Below are 16,748 nucleotides of genomic sequence, written 5' to 3'. Positions count from 1 at the left end.
TTGAGGACCTCCAACAAGGTTAAGAACCACTGCCACATACACTGCCGGCGAATTAAGTTAGAAACACCGGGCTGCAGTTGAAACAGGAGACCGCGTAAGCCGAGCAGCAGTGGGACAGTTATGTGCGGCGGAGAGGAAGTTAATTGTTCAAGTAATTACCTCGGCTTGCGGGACACGAGAGACGAAATTGATTACACCCGAAGAGAGAAGGTGAGCAAGACTACCTGTCTTGCGAGTCGACTGCCATTAACCTCGCGCGCGTTCTCCGTCTCGTGCCATCTCTCTTGTCCGGTTACGTGCCAATCTATATCTCATTGTTCCTCTTGTCTCTCCGCGAGCATGCTAATTGAAGGCAATCTCAACATGCCTTCGACGCTCTTATCGCAGCTCCCCCTCATCCTGGGTACACGCCGCGACACCTGCATGAACACACACACACACAAGTAATCAGTACTGTAACACACGATGCAGAATGTACAACAAAAACAGCTTCTAGACTTGGACTCTTTTCCTCAAATAACATTGATTTATCAAACAAGGATGACGGCAGCAGGAGGCAATACGAGGCTACGTTACAGCTGGAGACCTGCATCTTATGGAGATGAAGCAGTTAACCATGTTTACTGTAAACAGCAGCGTCTGGGACCCCTTACGGGTTACTTAATACGCTGTCATAACGGCACAATAGAGGAGCGGTTTGATCACAATTCCATCTGAGAATGTTTTCACGACCTGACAGGCTGCAGAGCAAACCAGCTGCCCATACGTGAGTCATGCTTATTGCAAGTGAACTGTAGTAAACTATGGCTAGTGAGAAGATGATGTGGAAAAGGGTAACTTGTGACAATGTGTGCAAAGTTCCCTAAACCTGACTTTGTAAAGGCACGACCTACAATAACACTGTGGCACAAATGTGGTAAATTACATAAGTTAAAATGACATAAATAAAAAATACAATAAATTACTTTTAATTGATCACATTAAAAAAGACAAACAACAATATATTTAAGTAGAAAAATATAGTATTTCCAAGTGTTTTTTTAAATCTTGAAAACACAACAGCAAATTTGTTTTTATTTTATTTATGTATTTTTTTCAGAATTAAAAGCACTTGTGATAACCTTGCATTTTATTATACATTAATGCAAATTTGCAAATGCAACTAGTGGCGATGAAATACTTGTTGGCATGCTACAGATGGTTAAATAATATTTTAAGGAATTATGCACAGGGAAAAAAATAATGTTCGTTTATATATATACACACACACACACACACACACACACACACACACACACACACACACACACACACACACAAGTTGCAGCTATACTGTAAGGGTTGGGTTTAAAAAAAAAAAAAAAAAAAAAGTTAATCTAATCAAATCTGTATTTCTTTTCATAGACCGATCTTGATTCATGAAACCACAAATTGATCCTTTTAATGCATCTTTTTACCATAAATTCATTTGAAAATAAAATTTAACTTAAAAGCCTTAATGTTTTTCGATAATCTTGATGTTTTCTTGAAATGTACTTTTCAAATGAATTTAGAAGTATTTTCTGACATTTACGAAAGACCTGACTTACTGCACTTCAATACAATTTGGAGTCATTTTCACTTATATTTACACTTATATAAATAAAATAAAAAAAAATGATGATAAAAATATGTAAATATATGATGTAATATATAACATTAAAATTAGTAATGTGTGAAAATCTTAACTGAATTGAAAATCAATCGAAGTGAATCGTAAATCAAATCGAATTAAGCCCTAACTATAAGTATTTGTAGAAACTTAAAGTAATGTAAGTCACGAAGTTGTCTCCCTGTCATATTCAAACACATTAAGTATCCTTAAAATAATTCAGAAAATTCAACGCTTCACCTAATCTGAAATTTACACAGTCTAGAATCAAAATTCAAAAAAAGGGGGGGGGGGTGGGGGGGGGTTGTTGGTCCTCTGCATTTAGTATGCAACTTTACTTAAACAATTACAACCAGACTTGACTTGAAATAGACATTGCGTGCCATCTAATGACAACAGCCAAGTTAGACTTTATACTCATTCTTCCAGATGTTTTGCATACATATTCCTGGACAGCTGTTTAGTCTCGCCTAAAACGACAGCAGATGATGGCAGTGGAAGTGCCACTCTTTTTACGAGCACAATAATAACCACACACAAACTACATTTTAATACATTAAAGTTATGGTATATAAAAAAATTATTTCCCTGTCTTGTCCATCCATTATTTATTCTTATTCAAACTGAGCTGTTATCCACATGTGTTTCATTAGCCGTATAAAAGGTCAAACAAAAGCCAGATTATCAACTAGTTTGTGTATTGAGTAACACAAGAGAATAAAAAGCACTGTTGGGAAATTAAAGCCTGCACACACACACAAGGCACAGGTTCGTTGGACCACTTGGGACAGAGCGCCCTCTACTGACAGACACAAAAAAGATCAGCTTATTTACTGGAACAAAACGCAAATGAAAGGTCTTAATTTAATTTGATTAAATTATTTGGGGAGGAAAAAGTGCCATAAAGCTGTTTGGAGAAAAAGAATAAGGGCAGAAGGTTTATTATCTCTAATTATGATTTAAACACATAGTCAAGTTAGTCTGATGAGTTTAGCTAATAGACAATAGACAAATGATTAGAGCACAGCACTTATGAGGCCACTGGAACGTTTCACTGAGTGGCTGCCATTATTTTCAGTGTCATTGGAGGACGCGGGGACAGCCAAAGGCCGCAGCAAGACAACTGTCCGCAGCCAGGATGGACGGATGGACGCTGAGGTGCACGGGGGGAGGCCACAATGGTGTCGAGTGGGCTTACAGTGGGTGCGGTGTTTAATTCTTTTATGTGTGTGTAACAGTGAAGGTGTTGAGGATTGTAAAGGTGTGCGGAAGTTCCATGAGAAGTTTAACTGTAGAGTTTTAGGAAATATTAGCAAATATAAACCATTTTTTTATCATTAGCAGACATCAATGCAAAATACTACAATTGAAAAGCATTACATTTTCACAGATTTGAAAGTTGAACTTCAGCAAGTTTCGAATATTTGTCTTTATTTATCTCCAGAGCCAAACCATTCATAAATTAACAAAATTGCGCGTGCACACACGCACACACACATACATATCCTTCCAAAAATATGTTCGATTCACTATGTTCGATTCAAAATGAAAAAAATATCTACATAAAAATCTCCCTCCAAAAATATTAAAAGAATTGAAAGGGGTGGGGGGACTTCCTTCCTTCCTCAAAAACAACATTTTGCGCTTTTTTCATTTTCAACTGTATTTGTCTGTAATCTGGTTTTATTTAGGATTTTGAGTATATACTGTATATTGTCTTTTATTGGACAGATACTCTATAACATAGATGGGAATGGCACTTTTGGAGTACTGACAAGTTCAGTTAAAAATATGTAAAATGACAACAAAAAATTTATACCCTATCGAACTGAGCTGTAACTTACCCAAATGAACCATAATCTCAGGCAAACCGTCCTTGAATTATTACCCCAGTCTGCCTCCTGGGCGACTCCCTTGAGAGGTGTTCCGGGCATGTCCCACCGGTGGGAGGCCCCGGGGACGACCCAGGACACGCTGGAGAGACTATGTCTCTCGGCTGGCCTGGGAACGCCTTGGAATGCCGCTGGAGGAGCTGGTTGAAGTGGCTGGGGAGAGGAAGGTCTGGGCTTCCCTGCTAAAGCTGCTGCCCCCGCGACCCGACCTCAGATAAGCGGTAGAAGATGGATGGATGGATTATATTAATTATATATTATATTATCCATCAATCCTTTATCTGAAGCTTGATGATCCTATATTATATTTTCCAGACTATATCTAGATTCTTGTGTAAAGTAAGTTGTTAGCACATCCACCTCACAGTACAGAGGTCATGGGTTCGAATCTGGGCTGCGGCCTTCGTGTGTGAAGTTTACATGTTCTTCCTCTGCTTGTATGGGATTCATGTCACATCCAAAAATCATGTTTCTTAAGATCATTGAAAACTCTTAATTGTCCGTACATTTGAGTGTACAAGGTTGTTTGCCAATATTCAGGGTGTACTCCATCTTTTGTCAAAGGTCAGATTGGAAAGGATCCGGCTCACCCGTACCCCTAGTGAGGATAAGTGGTACCGAATGTAGGGATATTAAATTCCCCTACCTTCAATTCTGTAAACTTCTACCTTATACCGAACCGTGTTGGGGAACGCATAGAACCAATACGAGGCCCAGTACGTGCGCGCACACGTCGTGATTGTATGCATGGATATGGGGTGTCATCGCGGGTTCTCTGCTCATCTGAGAGATTCACACTTCACGTTCGCTTCCAACCCACTGGCAGGGACAAGACCTGCTGACAGATGTGTTGTTATTCCCTCATGTTTGCCAAATGTGGCATATCCACACGCATGTCGCGTGTGCACACAAATGCCGTCAGCAGTGCCAATCTTCACAGACAACTCTCACTCGCAAGTGAAAGAAAGTTTGTCAATGTGTAACAGGAAGGAACCTGAAAATTCACATACACGGGGGCCCGTCTCGAATAAACAACACACCTATAACCACCGTTAGCGTTAGCTCCCAGAATGTTCCTCAGTCACTACTTGTATGTTCAAGATTTTTCTGAGCAAGAAGGATCCAGATTAACAGCTTCGTCATTGGTTCATGAAGCACCCTTCCAAAAAGATTGAGTGTTTTTTGTCCAACAATGAAAACATATACTCCTTGGCGGGGCAAAAAAAAAAAAAAGGTCAATTTGTTCTAACAGAGCTTCCACCGTGTTTCCCCTGCCTGAAATCAGCAAGCCCACCACTTATCTTTGTGTGCTTGCAATCCTTTTTCCGGCTCAGCAACTGAGAAAGCGTCAATCCCACAGTTTAAAAGGCCCCAGTGAGCCTGGCAGCATGATAGATGGTTCAGAAAGGAGAAAACATGTTCAAAAAAGAAGTGTGTGGTGGGGAGCGGGGGGGGGGGGGGGGGCTGCATCCAAGTGTCAGATACAAATTGCTTGACAGGAAAGTGATGCTGACATACAAGGTAACGTAATCATTTTGACATGAAAAAAAGACATGGGCCCAAAAAATTATTAAATAATAATTTAATATATCAATTTCTATTACTATTTTACGGAATCTGACCCAAGGTTAACGACAACTAACAAAAACTAAAACTAATATTGAAAAAACAGTTTTTGTTAACAAATATATTACAAATGAAAAAAATTTTTTTTAAATAAATGAAAACTACATTTTATGTTTATAAAACTAACTATATAGCGAAGGGTGAGAAGCTCGGTCATCCGGGAGGGACTCAGTGTCGAGCCGCTACTCCTCCGCGTTGAGAAGAACCAGTTGAGGTGGCTCGGGCATCTGGTTCGGATGCCTCCTGGACGCCTCCCTGGGGAGGTGTTCCGGGCATGTCCCGCCGGCGGGAGGCCCCGGGGACAACCCAGGACATGCTGGAGAGACTACGTCTCTCGGCTGGCCTGGGAACGCCTTGGGAGCCCGTCGGAGGAGCTGGCTGAAGTGGCTGGGGAGAGGAAAGTCTGGGCTTCCGTGCTAAAGCTGCTGCCCCCGCGACCCGACAAGCGGTAGACAATGGATGGATGGATGGATGACATAGCGAAAATGTGCATGATTTTGTGATTTTGCACTCAAGACTTCCTCCATTCTTCAGTCCATCATAATCATGAATTTGTTGAGCGGGGACTGAGCCCACAACAGCTACGCAAAAGCCAACTGAGTGAACCACTGCACTAGATTCTGCTTTGTTTGTTAATTCAATTATTTCATAGGTCATTTTAGACCCGTGCATCGGGCCTCAATGGACCTACGACCAGCAACATGAGATTGCATACGGCATTAATTTATGGAGTGTGTGTCACTTCTGTACCCCATGAATGTCTGGACTGGCGTTCCGGAATCAGCGATTTACTATTCAGAGGAAAAACTGAGTAATATCAGAGCTTTAATACAACCTCATTAAATGCATCAGCAAAAAATATTATTCCAATCCAGCGGTCCAATTCCAATGACGGATCGCTGTTATTTTGACTCCAATTTTATTTTCAAGCTGGGGTCGACAAAATGGTTGGCGTACCAGTTGGCGTCTGTGATGAGCACGAAACGCTATTGACGTGGTAACAAATAACGTGAGTTGCTGTCACACTGAATGACATGAATGTGTTAAAGCAGCACACAGAAACACCGGCAGCTTGTTGGAGATGTCACCTCTGTCTTGATAGTGTTGACACATTGTCAAGTTGACTCCTAATGTTCACACTTCTGACGCCTTTAACCCGCCCGGCCCCCCAAGCTAAAATTCAACAGGTGCAATCTAGCCTGTCACGTACTGTAAATGACTACTATTAGGCTTCAATGCAATTAAAAAATTCTGAATTAACCGTTGCCGGTTCTTTGACCTTTAACCCTCCTGGTTAGGTTGGTTTCTCAGACATAGCTATAATGTTATAAGTTTCATCATGAAATACTACTATTTGTATTTCTTTAACTTGGGTCAATTTGACCTGGGCTATGTTTAATGTTTCAAAAGCACCCTGATAATGAATCATATCTCATGATTACCAGTTTAAAAATGCAAATATACCAAAATGAACTAATAAACTAAAGTTTCATTGTGAATAACTACACATTTTAAAAATGGGTCCATTTGACTGTTTACTGTTCCAAAAACATTCAGATAAACATTTAACATTTAATTGAAAATGTGAGAAAATTTGTCCTGTCAAAGTTAAAGCATTTACTAATTAATTAATGACTAAAAATTAGCACATTAATCTATATTATTAGTATTCCCGCAGATAAATAACACTATTAATTTGGACCGCAGATGAGCCTTAAGATGACAGCGGATGGTTACGTTTAAGGTAGCACTGGTTGTGTTTGAACAATAAACATAACTACATGCATTAAAGTAAAGCATTTAATAAATGTTTGCGTATGACATTCAGAATATTTGTTCAGTCAAACTATTGGGGTAAGGTTTTTTCCATTTTTAATTACGCGAGTAATTAACTGATTAGAGAAAGAGGAGGATGAGCGTGTGGAGTGGAACATTTTTTTTGGAAGACGTCTCCATAACATTAAATGTTGAAAAAATTAACACATAACAGGTGCTCTTTAAATTTGGCGAGCAAAAAATGCTGATTAAAAAAACTTGTTTAATTAAGCGATTAACCGTGATAAATCAAAATTTTAAAATTTATCTGATGTAATCTGAGAGCTCTAGTGAAAATATAAGTGATCCATTTCAATTGAGAAGTTAAGCAGCAAGGAACTACTAATTTGCAGTTTTCAATTTTAAAATTGAGTAAATAAACATTTAACAATTCAATAGGTGGGGGGGGGGGGTATAATTATTATACTATGGGTCAATTTGACCCAGAATGTTTAAGATTCCAAAACCAACACAACAAACATTGTTATATCCTATTATTAACCTTATAGTCTGTTGATGTGAATGTTGGGTCAGTTTGACCCGGTATATGCTCAATGTTCAATAATCAATAAATGCCAAAAGGATGGATATGGAAAGGTGCAGATCATCCAGCTAGAGGCGGTCACAATCACCGAGCTAATTACGTGTGCCAAAGAGCCCTAAATCTAACACAACGTTGCCAAATTTGAATGTATTTCATTTCTTTCAACACTCCTGCTTCGCATTTCGCTCCACTCTGCCTTCTAAGTGTGGTCAAATGTGCTGATAATTACGGCCCCAGTGAGTCAGACTCTTGCCCATTGCTTTTCACAGGGGATGTTCCTAACACTTATTACACCGATCTTAAGAACACCTCCATTCATCATTGCCACCCCGCTCATGCATCAGTGCCTCTGTGTGAGAAGACGATGTGAGCGTGCACATGCCCACGTGTGTTTGCGTATTCCCCACGAGGCTTTCTGTCAGTTCCATGTGGGATTGATGTAGGGAGATTAATATTGGTAGGATGGCGCAAGCGTGACAAGGAGGACGGGACTCTCATTACCCATCTGACCAGCAATGATGCCGATATGATTAACATGAACTTTTGCTCGCAGGGCAACACCCAACATAAATACAGCGGTACCTCGATTTTTGAGTGACCCAAAGCATGAGTTTTTTTTGAGATAACAGCTGTTGCTTGGTTGATTTTTTTAATATATTTTTTTTTGCTTTGACTTGCGAGCAAAAATTTGATATATAAGCGCTAGAAGGTTGCAGCAACAATAATACAATTCTTCAAAAAGAGTCCAAGTGTTTGCTTAAAGCTGCTTATTCTCACAAGTACAAAAATTCTGTAGAGTAAATTTTACTCTCAGCACAGTCTATTTGGTCCCACTCTAAATCGAGCACAATTTATACTTGGAAGTGAGTAAAATAGTCTATTATAAGTAATTTAGTGTGTACGGGAGAATGTGGCTATCGCATGAAAAAAACATGAACGATTTTTCACTCAGTAAATTTTTGCGAGTTGAGATTTTGACTAATACAAGTTTATTTATAAAAAAAAATGAAAAAGTTACACAAGGATTGAGGAACAAACTCACAACGTTTAGCTTGGGAGCTTGCCACTCTACCACCTGAACTATGCCACTCCTACTGTTTGCTTTTCTATCCAAAAAGAGACCGAAACCATTTATTTTGGCCTTGTGGAGTTACGTAGATTCCAGCTGACACGAGCGAGTACGAGTTGCATGGCTCAGTGAGTAAATTGGCTCCTAACCTGAAGTTGTGGGTTTGTCCCTCAACCCTTGAGTTTTTTTTTTGTTTTTACTAATTTACAGAATTTACTGTCTCGAGGTTTACTGTAAAACTAAGAAATACATTTTTGTGTATTTAACCAAACCCTTAACTGTGTCTCAAGAAATTCCACTAGCTTAATGCTAATATTGCGTTAGTTATAAACCTTTGAACACCTTTACATTTGAAGACAAACCATAGCAACACATGCAGACAGACAACATGGCAATATACAGGGGCATATATGCTCTGTGAAAAACAACCAATATAGCAGCTTTAGCTGGGGTCTGTTTCATCATTAAATCTACATGTAGAATGTCTCTATGTATTATATTCAGATTACACAACAAGTACAATACTGATTTCCATGGAACTTGGATAGCGTGCATACTGCGTAGCAAGAATCCATCAACACATCGGCATCGGAAAACAGGACTTTGTTTTTCCGCTTTCTATTTGCAGCTGCCAATGGAACTGTAAAACCCTGCCTCACTTTCACACGTGTAACAACGTGAATTAAATATTTGTTTGGCAATCTTGGGTTTTGATACGCAGACTATAAGTTTTCCACCTCGGCGGAAGTTTGAGCTCAAGTCTTTCTTGTCTTCCGTGTTAAAAATATTCCTATGAAACGTGCTTGATGTGGTAATTGACTTGGACAAAATTGCAATACACAATCATTTACACAGAAAGAAGCAAACATCAAAAACGCAAAGCCAAACTTTCGCAATCAACTCCAAGTTAGCTTATCATCTATATATGCTTTAAATATTTAGCTCAGCATCAACTATGGTATCAAAACATGTTTTGCGGATGTGTGTAAGATTTACCTCATTAGATTAACCTTTGCTTAAAAATGTCAAAAGATAGCTGACTATGGATTGCAGTTGTGCAGCAAGTACTTCCTTACCCCAATTTTAAAATGGTGAGTTGACCTAATCACGCCCCAATCTGCTGGCTAATGTTAAACCCAGAGAAAGAACATGTTAATGATTAACCGTGTGCAGCCAGGCCACATGTTTATTGCTGTCATGTCATGTTAACCTGACAGGCTAATCAGATTTCAGAAAGTTGACGGAGGGGCAGCCGAAATGAAACGCGTCAATGATTCAATCCTTAAAGATCCTGATTTGTTTCTAAATGCAATACAGGGAGTTCTCAAGTTACGGCGGAGTTCCGTTTCTACGCTGCGACCCAAAGTCAGATTTCCCCATTAAAGTCGATATTTTTATCAAAATACTTTGTACAGTAATTTAAAAATATATATTTGTGTGACCCGGAAGACGCCGGAACCAACACGGAAATGTGACGCACCTGATGGCGAGCCGACCGGCTGATGGACGTCCGTTGCTGGTGGTAACAACAACACAACTTTAAATAACTTTAAAATGGCGTGATTACTGTGGGATATTAACGGAAAAAAAGGTGCTATGGACGAGCCACGGGCGCCGTTAAGTCAAAACGACGTAGGTCGCGTGCGACGTTGCTTGAGGACTCCCTGTACATGTTTAGCCATTTCTGGAATTGTCAAAACAGTCAACAAAGTGTGGCAATATAGCATTGGGCTGTTTTTCACCATTTCAGTTTTCCAGATTTTTGGGGTGTGGCTAAAAAATAAAAACTTGAGCATCTTTGTTCGCTAGCTAGCTAGATAATATTTCAATATAAATATTTCAGTATGTTGAACAAAATTGAAAAGCCACGATTATGCGAAACCTGGAGTGCCTCGTCGGCTGTGATTGCACGAACATCACAGAGAGAAGATGGAAAAGCGAGAGGAAAAAGAGTGTGACGTGACAGCCTGCATGTGGACCGGGCCTTCGCACTGGCGTGGCCTCTTTAGAACTTCTCGTTATCACGGCATGATACCACATGACAACCTGGTATGATATAGTCCAGCGACCATAGTCTTTAAGCGTATATATTTTCATGGCTCAAAAATATAGAGTAGTTATATGTAGGTGTCATAAAGACGCAAGATGAAGTAGCATCCATTTTTAGAAGACTTTTTTTTTTTTGCGCGTTTTTAGAAGACGTTTTTACAGGAACTTTAAATGTGCATTCTTGGAGGCGTGTCCAGGAGAGGAGAAATGATCTGAATGCAGGGTGTGAGATTCTTTTACATTTATTAGCTCAGTAAACAATGTTATTGACTTGATGGTCTTGATAGTAAACTCTTAAAGAATAAGATGTGTCTGTAAATTGTTTTAATTACTTTGTTACGGAGCAGTAACTTGTGACTGAAATATAACCTCGATTTGGCAAGGTTTCAAGATTAGCAAACCTCGAGAATTAGTGACCAGGCATGTTTAACATTTGATGAAATCGCTTACTGCTAAATGCTTTATCTTCCTGATTTGGGTGTGCAAAAGATGAGTTAACTGTCTGTCTCGTTTTTTCTCCAGGCCGTGGAGGATGTATGGCTGGAAGGAAAGATGGGGTGTGGTGGGTCAAATACTGCAATTGCGGCCCAATTGATTTCCACTAGTGAGAAGGAGTGAGAAGTGTTACTGTAGCAGTGTTTACTCAACCTGGCAGTGAATCCTCCCTTGCAGGAAGAGATCAAATTTAATAGTCCAATTATTCAACCATTAAAAAGGATGTTAATTTAATTTCTGTCAATGTTGAATACATTTATTCAACAAGCTGTTCTATAACTGTTTCTACCATACAGAAAAACATCTATCTATCTGTTTTTTTTGTTTTGTTTTTTTTTAAATACATTTTTATTTTGTATGTGGGTGAGTATGTGTATGTACATGTGTGTGTATAAATTAGTTCACCTAAAACCTATTAAAAAATCCCATACCGTTCACCCAAACTGAACACTTCAGAACCCAGCCAGAGCCGTGAGGCCGTCAGGAGACCCGAGGAAGGACCAAAGAAAAGAAAGGAAAGTGAAGTGTAGTATGTGAAGTATTTATCCATCTATCTATCTATCTATCTATCTATCTATCTATCTATCATGCTGTACACTCCACCTATTGGAGTGTCAGCAGATCCCACGGTTCACGCAACATATAAATATAATAACAGCAAACAAACACTGTGGTAATCTTCTCCAGTCTTCCATCATTTTGTTTCCCTTCCTCTCCCTCACATTTTCCCACTCCTCTTGTCTCAACTTGGGCTCATCTCCTAAGGGCCAGACTGTGGTCTGTCAACAGAATCTGTGGAAAACACTTTGGAAAACCAAGCCGAAGTCACATTATTACAACTCTCCTATTACTTGCTGGTTTGGATGCATTGGGAGCTCACACAGAAGTGATGATTTCCATTTAACGTTTGAGAAGAAATGCAAGAGGTGATCTAGGTTTTCTTACATAAACAACAGGTTGGTTTTGGGAATGCACTTGAATGGTAAAATAGTATTATTTAAGTAGGTGCGAAAAAATCTAGGCAACCTTGTTTTTGTGATGTTAATAAAAAAAAAAAAGTTCAGGATAAATTGTTTCGAAACGTTACAGTTACGTTCCATCCCACCCGCAATAATTGAAAGCCACAATATTTAAATACTTCTTAGATATGTTTGAATGGAACTCATTTGTTTTTGAACGTCTTTAAACACACTGTGTAGAGATTTAAAATAATACAAATGCATTTAAATGCACAATGTAATAAGAGAGAGCCTGAATAAGACAATGATAGTGTACAGAGAGTGTACCAATCCTTGTGTTTACAGTAAACAATAACTTATCATCTAACAATATACATCAAAAATCACATCCAAAGATGTACATTACAAAATGAACCCACAGCCATGCTTTCTGCAGGCATAAAATGAATAATAAAAGAGGATTTCAATATCAATATTATATGAATTTTCATTCAATATTCTTCAGCAAAAACTAGGCTGCGCTTGAATTACTTCCTGTTTTCACTCTTCTTCTTTCAAATTCAGAAAGTGTCAAACACAGTACTGTTCCACCATCTAATGGCAGACAGTGAAATCACACCCAAACCCAAACCGGCACCCAAAAATCCCAATTCCCTAATCATTTTAACACTAGAAGAAGGTAGTCATTTATTACCACCTTCATTACTTTATAGCATGCTAAAGAAGGTAATGTACCAAAAGCATATGCCAACCGCCAAAAGTAAGTAGAAGAAGAAATGGGAGCAGAAGAAAAGTACTAATGGCAACAAAAGTGGAGCATATTGCTCTAAGTTTTTATAAAATAAATTTGCCCAACAAATGCAACTTTATGCTCCAGAGTGACTTACAGTTTAAAAAAAATGCTGTATTTATCTCCATCATGACTATTAAAAGTTAGCAAAGATTTAAAGTTTAAAACACTGCAACAATTTATATCGCTGCTAATGTATCAAGTTCATTCATCTCCAGGCAATGTGTCATCTAACAAGCAGATAAAAGCAGAGGATGAAGACATTTTGATGATGTAGTTTATCTGCTAAGAGGGGGATATTTACAGGTGACCAAGTTTGCTCATGTGCTTTACACTTTATGTGCGTATGTAGAGTTGTGTGTGTTTGCGTGCGTGTGTTTGCGCGTGCGCGCGCGTGAGATTGGGCTGTTTGGCAGGTAGAAGGCTGTGCGTGCAAGCCTGTCACAGCCCAGCCCTGATTACTCTGCACCATTCATCAAACTGTCACCTCCCTGACAGCCGCTAATAAATATACTGCCACAGACCCCCACTCGCACCTGGCAGCACACCACATTCACACACACACATACACACACAATCCCACCACCCGCCACACCCCGAACACACATTCATATCACCACCTAGAGCACCCCCGCCCGACACAGCACCAAACGGAGCTCCAACCATATCACCTTCCGAAGCTCATTTGCTAATTGCTACACTTGCCAGCAGTTCTGTTTCAGCCGTGTTCAGTGACAATCAAAGTGAGTTGTTTGGATGCATTTTTTTGTAGACTGATATTCTACAAAGGTGGACTTGTTTTTTAAAAGAGCCTACCTTACTGGTGGAGAGGTCACGGGACCAAAGTTTTACTTTCACTTATCGGTATGACATCTTGCAGAGATCAATTCGCTTGGATGAGCCCATTCATGGACAGAATTTGTTTCTGTAACGTCTCTGAGGTGTCTCAAGAGACCTGCTGTAGTCAACTCGGCATAACCCTGGAGAACCCGCGGGGTCAAATTTGGGCCCTATAAATTCTGCTACTCAAATAACAAAGACCTTTTTTTTTTTTTTTAACTTCAAAAGTCCAGAGTGCCACTTCTGACCCCTGCATGGGGCCATCTAGTGGATGAATATTGCACTTACATGAGCCAGAGTGGTGGTGACAAGATGGCTGGCAAAATGCTGTTTTGTTGAGCTGGAAATCAATCCAAACAAAACTATCTTCTCAGCAAATCATCAGATGGTAAAATTGTGTTTTTTTTGTTAATCTATTTCATATCATGTTGCAGAATGCCTAGAAGTATGTTTTATATATATATATATTGATAAATTAGCAACTCTGAGCTAGTTAAAAAAAAAGGGTTAAAATTGAAAAAACAGATATTTTGGTGTTCAGTGAATTTATAGCAGTCATTTAATGTATAATTTATAATTTTCCAAAGAAGAAAAGGGTTCTTGGGTTCTCCAGGGATAGGCTCAGTCCTGTGGTCTATCAGTCACATGGTCTCCAAGTCCTGTGGTTTAGTGGGTCAAGCGTTGTCATGTAGACTTTGAGGAGATGCATGCGTGGTCTTCAAAAGGTTTCAGAGACGTTGCAGAGAGCTTGTGGAGACAGCTCCTCAGGCATGGACAGAATTAGTCTCCATGACATCTCCGAGTCTTCTCAAGACTTGAATAAGTCTCCAAAAGGTCTCAGAAGAATTGAACATGTTTGAATATTGAGAATTGACCGCGACTCTGTGGCAATTCAGCTAGTCTCGAGGAGATGTAGCAAAAACCTTTTCACAACCAGCAGAGACTTGAGTCTCCATCAGGCTGCCGACTAGACTCCAGGCCATCAGGTGAGTTTCCACTGGATTAAATTCACAACCAGTTGAGGTGGCTCGGGCATCTGGTTCGGATGCCTGCTGGACGCCTCCCTGGGGAGGTGTTCCGGGCATGTCCTACCGGCGGGAGGCCCCGGGGACGATCCAGGACACGCTGGAGAGACTATGTCGCTCGGCTGGCCTGGTGAACGCCTTGGGATCTCGTTGGAGGAGCTGGGTGAAGTGGCTGGGGAGAGGGAAGTCTGGGCGTCCCTGCTAAAGCTGCTGCCCCCGCGACCCGACCCCGGATAAGCGGAATTGAAGACTGAACGGAAACAAATTCAGTTTATATTCCATCTTTTGCTGTTGTTCAGTTGGCTAAGGCTGCATGCCCTGATGGGACCCTGAACAGAAGACGTTGCAAGGAAAATAAATGTATTTACAATACAAACAAAACACTTCAAAAGACATGCCTACTTCTATTCACATGAAATATTTCAGTTTTGCTCTCCTACGTAGTTATCAATTCATCTCAGCTCAAACCAAAAGAATGACCACATGAGAAACATTTTAAAGCGTATGGTATTAGAATGTTTCAAGAGCGTCCAAGACAAATTGAGATTGTGACCTCAAGAATGTGAATTTGCATGTAATTGTTGGTTCTCCTTTTGGAGACATTTTATTTCCTTTGTATTCAGCATGGAACACATCTCACCCGTGTCCATCTATGAACGGGTAGCACGGAACAGTCTTGTACTGTCACAAAGTCGAGTTTAGCCCCCAATAGATGCTCCCCGGCTCCCTCTATTGGGAAACCAATGAAGCAGGTGACTCAACAGGGTTGCTCATGTGCGAGTATGTGGTGTGCGACGCTCGGGACCGCAATGATCTGGAAGCTTGGATATCGTATATCGTGCACTGGAAAGTGTCCTTGCGTTTGTGCGTTTGTGTGCGTCTGCGGGCAAGTGTGTGTGGTCACGAGGCTTTCGGCATGCTGCGATGCCAGATGGCATTGCGGTAGTCGGGCCACCCCGGCTTAGAAAAGCTGGGGAAGGAGTAGACGTATTATAAGAGTGGGATTTGTGAGCTTGGTTGCTGTTTCTTTTTTTTTAAGAATCTGAAGGAGAAGGAAGCAGTGGGTGAGGAAACGTCTGAACAAACGCGTAATGACTTGATGAGCTGATGAGGTGCAGGATAAGCAGTCTGGCCAAGCAGGACACTTTGCACCAACATTCTCCAATCCAATTACACAAACAAATCTCATGTTCCTATAATTCTGCTTCTACAAGCATGTTCCCGCACTGGTCAGTTGGCAGCTGCGCTCCAGCTGCAATATCGTATGCGTCTGCGTGTCTTTTGGCCGGGGCTGCCCGCGCCTGCTGGGCAACAGGGCCGGGCCAGGTGTGGGGTTGGGGCTGAGGGAGGAGTGGGAACAGTGGACCTGTTAATTAGAGAGGGGTGATTAATGGTGCGGCGTAGACGAAGGCATGGCGCGAGGGAGAGTGGAGGGGGGTTCGAGTGTACTGTGAAGGGAGGACGCAAATTGTTTGGGATGGGCAAAAAAAAGTGATCAGGTAAGGGGTTGGGGGTGGGGGGGGGGGTTACTGAATAAATGTAGACCTGCCTAAAATATTACTCCAAAGGTCATCATCCATCTAGAATTAAACATGCTACAGATTACTTGAGCCAGTGCGTTTCTGATTTGTTCTGAAGATGTTAAAAGTAGCGTTGTGACAAACTGTCCTTAGGGGCTGTGGCATGTAAACACCAATCATTTGGCAGATGCCCAGTGAGCCAAATGGCAAGTGGATTCCCTGTGGCCAAGCCGCACGCCATTATAACGATGGAGACTAATCGTGTGCCTCTTTCCGTATGAGGAGCAATTCATTCAGACAGAATCAAAGTGTATGAGAGCAGAGACAGCTGTGTGCGCGAGACATTTTTCTGCAAAGTCTGAACCCCCCCCCCCCCCCTTTCGAAAGCACAAAGCAAAACATGGGTCAGTTCAGAGTGCAGTCGAAGTTTAAGCATTTGTCACCTGAGAATTGGCAATTTAATGTAATGAACA

At 40.7% G+C, this 16,748-nt stretch overlaps 1 long non-coding RNA gene across 4 annotated transcripts in view; it reads right to left on the bottom strand.

Moving 5' to 3' along the window:
• The window catches only part of LOC144057812 (uncharacterized), a 243,209-nt gene that overhangs the window by 177,574 nt on the left and 48,887 nt on the right, over positions 1 to 16,748 (bottom strand). For all 4 annotated transcript variants that reach the window (XR_013295329.1, XR_013295331.1, XR_013295330.1 and 1 more), the window contains exon 3: positions 225 to 419. This is a non-coding gene — a long non-coding RNA (uncharacterized LOC144057812). The remainder of the gene's footprint in view (positions 1 to 224; positions 420 to 16,748) is intronic.

The sequence above is a fragment of the Vanacampus margaritifer genome, chromosome 1 (genome assembly GCF_051991255.1).
Source record: "Vanacampus margaritifer isolate UIUO_Vmar chromosome 1, RoL_Vmar_1.0, whole genome shotgun sequence".
In the NCBI taxonomy this organism is placed as follows: domain Eukaryota; kingdom Metazoa; phylum Chordata; class Actinopteri; order Syngnathiformes; family Syngnathidae; genus Vanacampus; species Vanacampus margaritifer.
This window is presented reverse-complemented; position numbering and strand designations above follow the sequence as displayed.